General features: G+C 40.4%; 1 protein-coding gene across 8 annotated transcripts in view; it reads left to right on the forward strand.

Moving 5' to 3' along the window:
- Window positions 1-12713, forward strand: part of rapgef2b (Rap guanine nucleotide exchange factor 2b) — a 370696-nt gene that overhangs the window by 134062 nt on the left and 223921 nt on the right. Inside the window, exon 1 of one of the 8 annotated variants that reach the window (XM_069926252.1) lies at window positions 1149-1234. The exons of the other annotated variants lie outside the window; for them this stretch is intronic. The gene's annotated coding sequence lies outside the window, so the exon portion shown is untranslated. Of the gene's footprint in view, window positions 1-1148; window positions 1235-12713 lie in introns of those variants that run through there. 8 annotated transcript variants of the gene reach the window in all.

The raw sequence follows: 12713 nt of genomic DNA on the forward strand, positions 1-12713 counted from the left end.
CCTCCCAGTGTCTTTGGAATTTCCATGACCACCCTCTGCCTCCTTCTACCAATCCAATTTTATATCCAGTATTTAGCTTACCCTGTGATCTCACCTTTTACACCAGCCTACCATGTGGGACCTTATGAAAAGCGATACTTAAAGTCCATGAGACTAAAGCCCATGAAGATAGCTCGAAGGCATCTCCAGCCCTCATCAATCTTCTTTATCACCTCTTCAAAAAAACCTCTGAGCCATGATTTGTCACACACAAAAGCCACCGCCACACTGATTATTCCAGATCATTCATGCAGATCGATCCTTTCCCTGAGAAATGTGTGTTGTGTGCAACCTAAGAAAAACACGTTTTCACCTGGTTATGTATTTTTCAGGCAGATCCTAATGAACTTGAATCTCCCGCAGTAATTGTCCAATGATCTTAAATGTTGTCAGTGGAACATGTTGTCTGTGAATGTTTTTGTAAGTAGATTTGATGGAAAGCACGAGTTACTTATCTTCATTTAGCACAAATTCAGGTGGACTTGTGGAACAATTGAACATTAGCAGCTGCTAATTTTTTCCCCCCCGACAGTGAATCTATTTTCTACACTTCAAGAATCTGATCTAATTAACATATAAAAACGTACAAACTGCCCTCGTATCAAATGTAGCGTTTCAATGATAAGATTCAGGTGCAGATGAGTTGGCGCGAGAACCAAACAGACTCAAGTATTCAACTTACAAACCTGTCAGTGGGTGGGGAAAAGATGTGATGAGACCAGGACAGTGCACACTCGTACAGACATAGCTCAAACAAAGGAGAGTGTAAGCAATGATCATGTCACAGGCAGCTCGTCTCCTGACGGGAGAAGGCCGATGGAAAACTTGGCGCCTCTGATTTATTACATTGATGTAACAAGGTTATTAGGAAGAGGGGATTAAAGTAACATTTTTTTAAGGGGCAAATTTCTGCATTGCGTACAAAGGTGACACTTATTTGACCTTGATATGTTAAAACGACGAACTGTTCGGTAACCTGCTGCTGCATGTCCAATGATATCCAAAGAACAGTTGTCGGACAACAGCCGAGGTCATGAAAATGGAATGCGGAAGCAATACACCAGTGCCATTCACTGCACATATCTGCAGCCAGTAGAGGTAGTCAGGTCACCAAGGCAGGAAATGAACCGTCCGGTGGAATTTTGGCTTCACTTGTCTCCACAGAAGAGGAAAGAGTCATTCACTCTCTTCCTGGGTGAGAAAATGCTGCTTCGATAAAAGCTGTAAGGGAATTGGGTCCCCCCCCCCCACCCCCCCACATTGAAGTTCTGTGTAGTTTTATTTTCTAAAGCAACACACGTCTGTGTGTCTCTTGCTGCAGTTCAGAAAACAGTGCTTTGACAATGGCCGCATACCAGCATGCAAAACAGGACGAGTGCTGGCGTGATTTAGATGAGTAAGTTAGATTTTGACCCTTGTCGGAGGTGCTTGTTATAAATATTATTTGAAGAGTCTGATAGGATTTCAACTTTTATAGTGTGAAACTAAGGGTTGAAAAATGGTTTTATTTATTTAAGTTGATGTATGCGACATTTAGATTTTGTTTATTTCAGCTCAAGGATGGAATCAGGATTGATGTTAGTAATTATGTACTTTTCATTGCATTGATTGCTCGCAAATGAGCAATTTGAGAATATAATTCGGAATCATGTAGACTTTGCGCATTTTAAAGAAAAATTATTGTTAAGAATATATCACGTTTCTTTTTTTCCTGTATTACTAGTTAACATCACTGTTTAATCATTGAAAGAAAGAAGCTTGAAGAAGTTTGTTTCTTACAAAAGGCAACCCTGAGTAATTCACCAAGTTAAAAGAGCTGTGTGTGTTTTGTTTTACTTTGTTATGAAGAAAAAAAACTTGATTAAGTTCATTATATTTCCACACAGGCATTGAAATTAATGGTTTGTAAAGAAGTCTTTTGTTCAAACTGATGCAGTCAGACAAAAGATTGTATTGTCTGCAGAATCTACTTTGACCAATTACAGCATCAAACACAAATGCAAAATACCCCGCTGTCAGCTCTGGTTATCTACAATTCTCTGGTGGAATGTGGGCTTTCCAGATTATTTTCATTCTGTATCAATTGAGGGTAGGATTTTTCAGAAAAAGTGGAATAATTTTGAGGTTATTTGGTTGTTTGATAAATGCGTTGCTTTAGACAGGGATGTAGTTTGCACTCTCATGAGGTTATTTATACATCATTCATCATTTTAACATGAACACTGACAATGTGGCAATATTGGTTGGTGGTAACATTCAAAAAGTATAAAAACCTTCAGCTGATGGGTTGCTTTGTGTTATCCTGCTAAAATAAGCTACAATGTGACGAATTGTAAAATACTTTCAATTTTGATCCATGAATTCAGACTGTATGGAGTTAATATTTATGGTCCCAGAGAGGAATAGCGTAGCAGTGGGGGTTGGACTGCTGTGAAATTGGAATGTAGAGGCCCAAGTTAAGGGTAAAGAACTCTAAATAAATGAACAGTCAACCAAATTGGTAATGTGTTCTAGATCAATGTATGTTTCAGCGTGTGTTGTACAATCTAAATCGAAATAGTGATGTTTATTTTGAAGACTCAAAATTCACTGAGTACAACATTCTCTGAAGAAAAGGTTAAATAATCAATGACTCACTAGTAGAGTAATACATTATAAAAATAGCTCAATGTTTTGACAAGGAGGAATTTGATTTTTTTTTTAATTTATGGTTTTACAATACATTGGCAAGGATTTTGATGAGTTTTGTTGCTTGTTCAGCAATGAAATGCTGACACTTTATCATGTGGGTGTCAGTAAGTTCCAGGACTCCCAACATGAACACTGAAGCCCAGAATGTACAGACTGAGCTCCACTGGTCATTTTGTAGCATTCTCCGGTCCTCAGTGTAAAACTCGCAGGCATCCAACCAGATATAACACACATACAAACAATACATATGCAGGACAAGTATTCATATACAGTATTCAAATAAATAAATATTTCATGAATGTGAGAGTGTCAGATGGTTAGTGTGAGCAGTTCTTTTGGTCGTTCTCACTTCCTGTGGGAAGAAGCTGTCCCTTAGCCTGGTGGTGCTGGCTCTGATACTCCTGTAATCTCTGATCGGAGCAACTGAAAGATTCTGTGTGTAGGGTGGAAGGGGTCACCAGTGATTTTGTGTCCTCTTCAGATAACTATCCCGGTGGATCATGTCAATGGTGGGCTGGGGGGGGGGGAGAGAGAGAGGAGCAGGGAGGGAGACTCCAGTGATCCTTTCTGCCACTTTTATGGTCCTGTGGATTGGTCTCTGATCTACAAGATAGATTGAGGTGAGCTCCATGTTTTTCTGTGTAATATCACAGTAAATATCATTTTTTATAGTAATTCATTACTTCTGGATGTCAAAGTCTAACTGGTTACATATTACTGGCCAGGCTTGCTGCCTATCATTGCTACCACAAACCTTGGATACCTACTCTGACTGGACCCAATGACAAGGGCCTTGTTGCTCTCTTTCCCCTCCACCCCCAACCAAGGCAATACTCAGACAGATTGCTGCCTTTTCTCAAAATTTGCTTCAGAGAGTAAATTAACTTTGGTGGTTGGCGTCGTGGTTAGCGCAACACCTTTACAGTGCCAGCGATCAAGACCGGGGTTTGAATACCGCACTCTCTGTAAGGAGTTTGTATGTTCTCCCTGTCATTGAGTGGGTTTTCCCCAGAGGCTCTGGTTTCTTCCCAACATCCGAAAAGTGCTGTGGGTGTAGGTTAATTGTGTGTAAATTTGGTGGCATTTTACTGTGCTGTATGTCTTTTTAAAAAAAAAAATTAAAACTTGTATAAACATGGTTGAATCTTATATAATAAATAAATGAGAAAGTCAGACAACTGTCTCTATTGTTTTCTAATTCTGTACATTGCAAACTCCGTTCAATTCAGTGGAGCTTCTGATTTAAGCAAATTTCAATGCTGATTCTGCAAGGCTGGTCCTGCCATGAGTTGGGGAAGAATTTAGCAGCAAATAATGCTGAAACATTTGAGATATGTTTTTGCCCAGGACTTGTGAATGAATGATGTCACTTTTGTACTGGATTACCAGTTAGAGAGTGTTATTTATCCATTTAATCTAATTTTGGAATTAATGTGACGAACATAAAATAAACCTTTTAAATTATCTAATGTGCATCTGTTTGTTTTTTTTCAACTTGTGCGATGAAATTTTTTTTGTTGGAGAGTTCAAATGGGTTGACAGTGTGAACATTTTCTCCACAAATAATTCGTACTGAAGAATGCATCAATTCTATATAACAAAAAGTTTGCAGCAAAGATGATTCAATTTAGATTAGGTGAGAAAATATATTTGTGTTCTATGAGTTAAATTTAATGAAAATGGATAAGGGAAGCAGAGGCTGAGGTGGTGGTGCAGGAGTTGAAGAAAACAAGGGCCACCCAATTCAAGGAACAAAAAGGACTCAGCAAATGGACTGTTATTTATCTCATTTTTTTGCCTCTAGGCATTGAGATGGGAATGGCAGCCAGGACAGGAGAATGCTTCTCTTGTGGAATGTGGATAGTCGGAGAAACCAGCAGTTTCCCCTCATGATTTCATCTGGGAGAAGTGCATCTTATAAACGGAGTTAAGGAGTTGGAGTTGTATGAACTCCGGATCATTCGGGAGGCTGAGGGAATGATAGGAGTTACAGGAATGTTGTCACATCTATGAGGCAGGAGGAGGGTAGCTGGATGACAGTCAGGAAAAGGAATAGGCAGTCACTGAAGGGTACTCCTGTGGCTGTTCTCAATAATATGAACACCATTTTGGATCTGTTAGGGGAAATAACATACGAGGGACAAGCTATGGTGATCAGGTGTCTGGCATGGAGCCTGGTCTGGTGGCAAAAAGGGGAAGTGAGGAGAAGAGATGAGGTGTAATAATAGGGGATTCCATAGTTTGGGGGACAGATGAGTGGTTCTATGGAAGGGATCAAGATTCCAAGAAGGTATGTTGCCTTCCTGGTGCCAGGGTCTGGGATATCTTGGATCAAGTTTCAGGAGGGTGGGTGAGCAGCCAGATGTCGTGGTCCATGTAGGTACCAATGACATGGGTAGGAAGGGTGATGAGGAGCTGATTTTGACTTCAGGAGGGGAAGACCAGAAGTGTACAATCCAGTGATTATTTGAGGATCAGCGATGGAGAGGGTGAGGAAATTCTTCTTGAGAGTCACTGACTCGGAGGATTTTTCTGGACCCAACACACTCATGGCATTGTGAAGAAAGCACGTCAGCACCTCTACTTCCCCAGGAGTTTGTGAAAGTTTGGTATGGGGATGGGAACGAGAGTGCCAGAACAGATGGGGGAGTGGAGGTAGAAAAAGACAGTGAAGATTGCATGTAATGTCAGAAATCAAAGGGATGTACGTGGTTGAAATGTTCTCGGGTATAATTATTTTCAATGCAAGAACTATTGTAGGAAAGACAGATGAGCTTAGGTGTGGATTGGCATGTGGAGTTAATGGTGTGGCCATAAGTGAAACGGTTGCAGGAGGGGAAGGACTGGCTGCTCAATGTTCCGGATTTCTATTGTGTCAGATGAGATAAGGCAGGGGGTATGAAAGGGGGAGGAGTGGCATTGTCGTCAGGGAAATTATCACAGTTGTGGTTAAGAAGGACACACCAGAAGGCTCATCTACTGAGGCAATATGGATGGAGGTGATGAATGGCAAAGGTATATTCACACTCGTGGGGTTGTATTATGGTTTGCTCAATACTCAGTGAGAATTGGAGGAGCAAATCTGTGGAGATATGGCAGATAGCTGCAGGAAACATAAAATTGTGATAGTAGGAGATTTTAACTTTCCACATATTGACTAGAACTCCCATAGTGTAAAAGGGCTGGTTGGCCTCGAGTTTTCTTAATCAATATATAGAGGTCCCAACTAGAGGGTCCATGATCTCACTGCTTGTTTTCCTTACTTCACAAGACTCTGTCCTTCCTGAATTTATTTCCTGAATAAATACCCATTTAAGATTTCCCTCATCTCTTTAGGCCCTATTCAAAGGTTGCCACTCTGATCTACAAGGGGACCAATTTTGTCCCTTGCTATCCTTTTGCTCTCAATATACCTGGTCAAACAAAACCCTTATGATTTTCCTTCACATTTTTTGCCGAAACAGCCTCGTATATTTTTTAGCCTTCCTGATATCTTTCTTGATTTCTTTTTAGTACTTCTCAAGCATTTCATTTGCTCCAAGTTGCTTATACCTGTTACCTCTCTTCTGAACCAGATCCACAATTTCCCTTGAAAACTAGGTTCTCTGTGCCTGTTAACTTTGCCTTTAATCCTGGCAGGAACATACATATTCTGTATTTCAAAATTTCACCTTTGAAGGTTTTCCCATGTTTTGCTGTCAGCAGAGAAATTGCATAGCTAGCTTCAAGGGTACGATTCAGGGCTGTAGTTTGCGCAGTGAATAATGAAGTGATTTTTGATTTATTTTCCAATTTCTCTTTCAGTGATTTAAAATATTCCAATTTTAAATTGACATGGTTAGGATGTTTTACCCCTTTCATTGAGTCATTTGTCAAAGTCTTTTGCATAATAGGTAAAAAGGTCCACATTCATTGTGTACAGCAGGTATTAACCCAAACTTCAAGAACTCCACTGAATATTGATGAACCTTTTACTTGCTTCGTCTGCTCATTTTGAATATACAACAGTGCGAGCTCCCCGAAACAAACAGATTAATCAATATTTTATGATGTCTTAGAATTGAAAAATGTACAAGTAGTGTTGCCAAGTCCTATCTTTCACAGCAACATAACTTGTTTATTTTTTCAAACCAACTTTTAAATTATTTCCCAAAATATTCTTCCAACCCACTAAAATATCCTTAAGACCCACGCCCCACCAAAATATTCCCATGCCTCACCTTGAGAATCTATGTCCTATACAGATTAAAGAGGTGGAAGGTGCTTGATGTCTTAAAACAAATAAGGGTGGATAAATTCCCAAGGCCTGGCAAGATGTTCCCTTGGACCTTGAGGGAGGCTAGTGTGAAATTGCAGGGGATCTGGGCAGAAATGTTGACAATGTTGTTAAGAGTGCTTTTGGCATATTGGCCTTTGTAAATTCAAGTCTTGAGTGTAGGAGTTGTGATGATAGAGGTTTTTAAAATTATGAGGGTTATCGACAGAGTAAATATAGGTAAGCTTTTGCCACTGAGGGTCGGTGAGGACATGGGTTAAGGGTGAAAGGGAAAAAAGCCTTGGGGGAACTTCCTCATGCAGAGAGTGGTGGGACTGTGGAACAAGCTGCCAGTTGAAGTGGTGAATGTGGGCTCAATTTTCACATTTAGGAAAAATTTGGATACATGGTACATGGATAGGTCGAGTACGGAGGGCAATGGACTGGGTGCAGATCAGTGGGACTAGGCAGAATAATAATTTGACACAGACGATATTCCATGGTTCTCTGAAAATACTATACATCAAGTAATACTTTTCAATCATAATCCAGAGAATCTTGAACACAGCTACTTGTTAACAATTTCAGGTTGATCATAATCCCCACTTTAACTTTCCACATATTGACTAGAACTCCCATAGTGTAAAAGGGCTGGTTGGCCTCGAGTTTTCTTAATCAATATATAGAGGGTCCATGATCTCACTGCTTGTTTTCCTTACTTCACAAGACTCTGTCCTTCCTGAATTTATTTCCTGAATAAATACCCATTTAAGATTTCCCTCATCTCTTTAGGCCCTATTCAAAGGTTGCCACTCTGATCTACAAGGGGACCAATTTTGTCCCTTGCTATCCTTTTGCTCTCAATATACCTGGTTGAAGAATGTTGAAGAAAATGGATGTTGTTGAAGAAGGTGAAAATTAAATTAGACAGGTATAATTATCACCTAATTTGAATCAGATTAAGTTGACAATTTAAAATATATTTAGCAGGGTTTTTTCTTTAGGGCATACCCTCTTGTATTGTACCAGAGTTTTTCAAAGTGTAAGTCAGATTTGATGGAAATCAAACTTTCACAATAATGTTGGTTAAGACTTCTGATATAAAGGATTTGTGTTGCAAAGCTCACTCTTTAAGAATGTTAGAATTCAGTAGATGTAAATTTTTGTCAATTGAAACATCATATTTCGATAGTTCTGTGCTGAAGGTGACTGAATAAAAAGTAAGGGAATTAAAAGGCTAGAAATGAATAAAGCCATTCTTGCAAAGGCAATTGATTTGTGTATCTCATCCAATGTGTCTCAGCATTAAAAAAAAATCTTCATGACTTGCTGTCAGATGTTCATGTATTGATAACATTTTGTTTGGGAATATTTACGAATTGGAATGAGATCAGAGTAAAAGGAGCACACAATTTATTCAGAAAGTTACAGAAATGTATAAATTGTAGGCCAGAGCATTGGTATTTTGTCATATGACTGGCTTTGGACGATAATTAGGTGTGTAACTGAATCGCAAGGCCCTTACAGATGGCCTGAACACCCCTTGTAAAGCCGCATAATCTCTCCCCCCACCCCCCATGTGGCTAAAGACATACTCACCTGAATGTAGCAGAAGCGCCTCCAAGGCGCTGGCGCCAACCCTCCGGGATGGATCATCAGAGGAGCGCGGTGCTCCGCCAATGCACTTGAATGGGCAGCCACTGTGAGTGGCTGCCTGGAGGCAGGCTGATTATTCCATCAGCCCGCGACACAACTCCCCGCCGCCTGACGTAACCCCACCACAAACTTTATACATAGGATTATTATGTTAAACTCAATAAAAATATTTTAAAAAGATGAAGAGCCTATGCTTCAAAAGGAAAATTAACTGGAAAGCAATTTTGTCCTTCATAGCATTAATTTGTAATGTGAGATAAACACTGTCCTCATTGGTTAAAAAAAATTATATTTTAATGTATCGTATGATGTTTTAACTGCCGCATGATGAGTTGGTGGATTTTTTTGATTCATTTATTATGAGGAAGTTGTTTTTGAATAATTAATATTTTAAAAATGTATATCAACATTTTTAGAACCATAGAACAGATCAGTACAGTAACAGGCCCTTTTGGCCCTTCTAATCTGTGCAGAACCATTTATTTTTACTTCCCAGACCAAGAAAGGAGAGGAAAGGTGGCCAGTATTAAAGAGGAAAGGGTGTAGGATTAATGGGTGATCAGTGGACTGAAAAAGGGTAAAGAATAATGAACAGATGGAGCCAGGTAGGGGAACAGCAGGGGTAGTTAAGAGACACAGACAGGGGAGCGGTAGATGGAAGCAATCCAAGGGAAAAATTACTGAGACGGGTAGGGTGAAAGAGGAGACAGCTGTTGAATGAAGGAAAGGAGAGATGGTGGCCATATGGGAAGAGTGGAGGAGGGGACGATGGCTGTAGAAGATGAGGAAGGAGCAAGGAACTGGGTAACGGGGCTGAGGCTGGAGTTTTGAAGTGGAAAGTATGTGTGAAAGACCTCTGTGGAAGAGATGGAAAGGGATGAAGGGGGAGTGAGTTACTTGAAATTATTGATTTGTACATTCATGCTGTTGGGTTGTCGTCTAACCCCCCACCCCAGGTGTAATATGAAAACACTGCTCTTCAAATTTTCATAGACTTGCTCTGACAATGGAGAAGACCCAGAACAGACAGACCTGTGAGGAAGAGGGAACCAGAGTTAAAATGAGTAGCAATCAGAAGCTCCAGCTGTTGCACAAGGACTGTCCACTTTGCCATATTTTCCTTTGCCATATCATCCCTCCCTTGATTCATTCCATCTTTTATCCTTCCTTCCCCTCTTGGCTCCATCTGTCTTTTTTCCCTTGGCTTTTTCACCTTTCACTCCCCTGTCTCCCAACTTCATCCCTCCTGCTTCAACCTGCATCATTTGTCTGTCATCCTCCACCCATTTGGACCAATTATAACCTACTGACTCCTACCCATCTTTTGAATATTGCCTGGGTTCCTTCTCCATTCTGAAACATTGTTTTAACAAGTAAAATGGTCCTATTTTCCTCTGAGGATGTTGCCTGACCTGACTTCCTCTAGCAGTTTTTTTTCTGCTCTCAATTCTAGCATCTGCAGATACTTGTGTTTTAATTTGAATTAAACTAACATTCTGGTAGGTTTGTGTAATTTTAAACATACTTCCTCATTGACATCACAGACAGCAATGAAGTGTACAGGTAAAAGATAGATCAGCTAGTTGGGTCACAACAAAAACCTTGCACTCAACGCTAGCAAAACCAAGGAGATGATTGTGGACTTCAGGAGGAAATCAGAGAACCGAGGGGTCTTTATCGAGGGGTTAGCAGTGGAGAGGGTCAAGAACTTCAAATTCCTGGTTGTCATAATCTCTGAGGATCTATGCTGGAGCCTCCATGTCACTACAATCACGAAGAAAGCTCACCAGTGGCTATACTTTGTGTGGTGTTTGAGGAGATTTGGTATGTTACAGAATAGACTCAAACTTTTAAAGGTGTACTGTGGAGTGCAATCTGTCTGGTTATATCACTCTGGTATGGAAGTGCCAATGCTCCAGACAAGAAAAAATAAACTCAGCCTGTGACATCACGGGTGCCAGTCTTTACTCCATCGAGGACATATACAAGAGGCAGTGTCTTAAAAAAGCAGCCTCTATCCTCAAGGACCCCCACCACCCAGGGCATGTCCTCTTAACTCTGGTGCCATCGGGGGGAAAAAGGTATAGGAGCCTGAAGATGATCACTCAATGGCACAAGGACAGCTTCTTCCCCACTGCCATCAGATTCCTGAATAATCAATGAACCACAGACACTGCCTTTGTTTTTTCTTTATCTTGCACTATTTTTATTTATTTTGAAAGAAGGTTTACAGTAAATGTTTGCACTGTGATACCACAAAATGCCGAATTTTGTGATACGTTCAAGGCAATAAATTCTGATTCTAGTTGTCTTAGGCCACCTTGGACTGGGCTGGAGGAAGACTTGCTTCCACTGTCATTCTGGGCATTCTCTGCCATGGGTGGCAGAAGTGAGCCTGATAGTGAGCATTGATTACATTATTGCACAATCCATCTACTGTTTGGAGAGATTTGAAATCTTTGACATTTTCCTGGATGCTTCTCTGCCAGTTTGAGTGATTGTCGGATGTTATTTTTACAAGGATATTTTCAACTTGCCCTTGAAGTCTTTTTTGATCCTTGTGAGAATTCCACACTGACAGCTCAGAGTGCTGGTTTTGGGAGCCTAATGGCATGGATGTGGCTGGTTTTGGGAGCCTAATGGCGTGGATGTAGACATTGTAAGCAATCCATCAAAATGAGTTGAACATGATAAAAGACTTACTGCTTCTATATTGGTCTGGGAGACTGCGCTGACTTTGGGCTGATTATTTTACAGGAGGGCTTGCAGGACTGTGTGGTGGCATCATTGGTGATATTCTCCATTGTTTTGAAGCACATGCTTGTCCTATATTTCCGACGCATAAGAGAGCACAGATCTCTTTGCTCAGTGGTTGTGACTAAGTTTGAAACCTTAGTCTTTGACATAGTTATCCTCAGGCAACTGAAAAGCTGCATTGTCCCATTGGAAGTGGTAGTTCAATTTTGTTCTTGATGTCTTTCCTGATTGAAAGTTGGCTCTAGAGATCTGTAACGTTGATTGGGATCTTGCAATCAACTTTATTTGACATGGGTTGAATTGAACGAATAGAGTCAGGTTGATGGACCTTTGTCTTCTGGATGTTTAGTCAAAGGCTAAACATCACGTCAGCCTGCAGCTGACGTGGACTTTTACCCCCTCCATAAATCTTCGTCCGCGAAGCCAAGCCAAAGAAGACTTACAGGAGCAACTATCGTTTAAAGGTCCGTTTCTGAATTAGCAGGACCAGAAGAGCTGTTTGCTTACTGGAATTTAATGACTGAAGTTGATGTGATGTTGATTTTGGAATGCAGTTGAAATTTTAAATTAATTAAAAAAAAAATTAGACATTTTTAAAGGTTCTGGTCTTTGGAGTATCTGCTCAATCAGGATCTTGTTTATGATGGGTTGAATGACTGCAGTGAGAAATATGGAGGACAGGGCTACAGTGCTTTGCTTGATCCCAGTCTGCTCTAGAATTAGATATCATGAAACAAATTGAAGATGATAAAACATTTTTAATGGCTAAATTTGAAAAGAATTCTCCTTGATTCCTAATAGTAGATTACCATTCCAAAACAGGAGGACAAACCCAATATGGCTAATTATTACTCACCAAGTATACTTTGTTATTAGCAGAGTGATGAAAGGTGTCATCAGAAGGCAATTGTTCATCATTGGTATGCTTATCATTATTCAATTTGGACGAAAGAATTGACTTCCAGGAGTGATTTGATGAGGGTTGTCCTTTCTTTGCATTGGCCAAAGAATTGACTTCCAGGAGTGATTTGATAAGGGTTGTCCTTTCTTTGCATTGGCCAAAGAATTGACTTCCAGGAGTGATTTGATAAGGGTTGTCCTTTCTTTTGGAAGAGTTTTTGACCAAGTGTGGCACCAGCGAGTCTTGATGACATTGAAGAAAGGTTGATATTAAAGGGAAAGCAGTTTTGTGTTTGGAGCTGTAGGTTGCACAAAGGAAGATTGTTGGAGGTGATTGTTGGAGGCAATTATTCTCAGCTGCAGGGCACTACTGCAGGTGCTCCTGATGGCAGTGGACTTGGCCATTGTTTCCATG

The sequence above is a fragment of the Narcine bancroftii genome, chromosome 3 (genome assembly GCF_036971445.1).
Source record: "Narcine bancroftii isolate sNarBan1 chromosome 3, sNarBan1.hap1, whole genome shotgun sequence".
Taxonomy (NCBI): Eukaryota; Metazoa; Chordata; class Chondrichthyes; order Torpediniformes; family Narcinidae; genus Narcine; species Narcine bancroftii.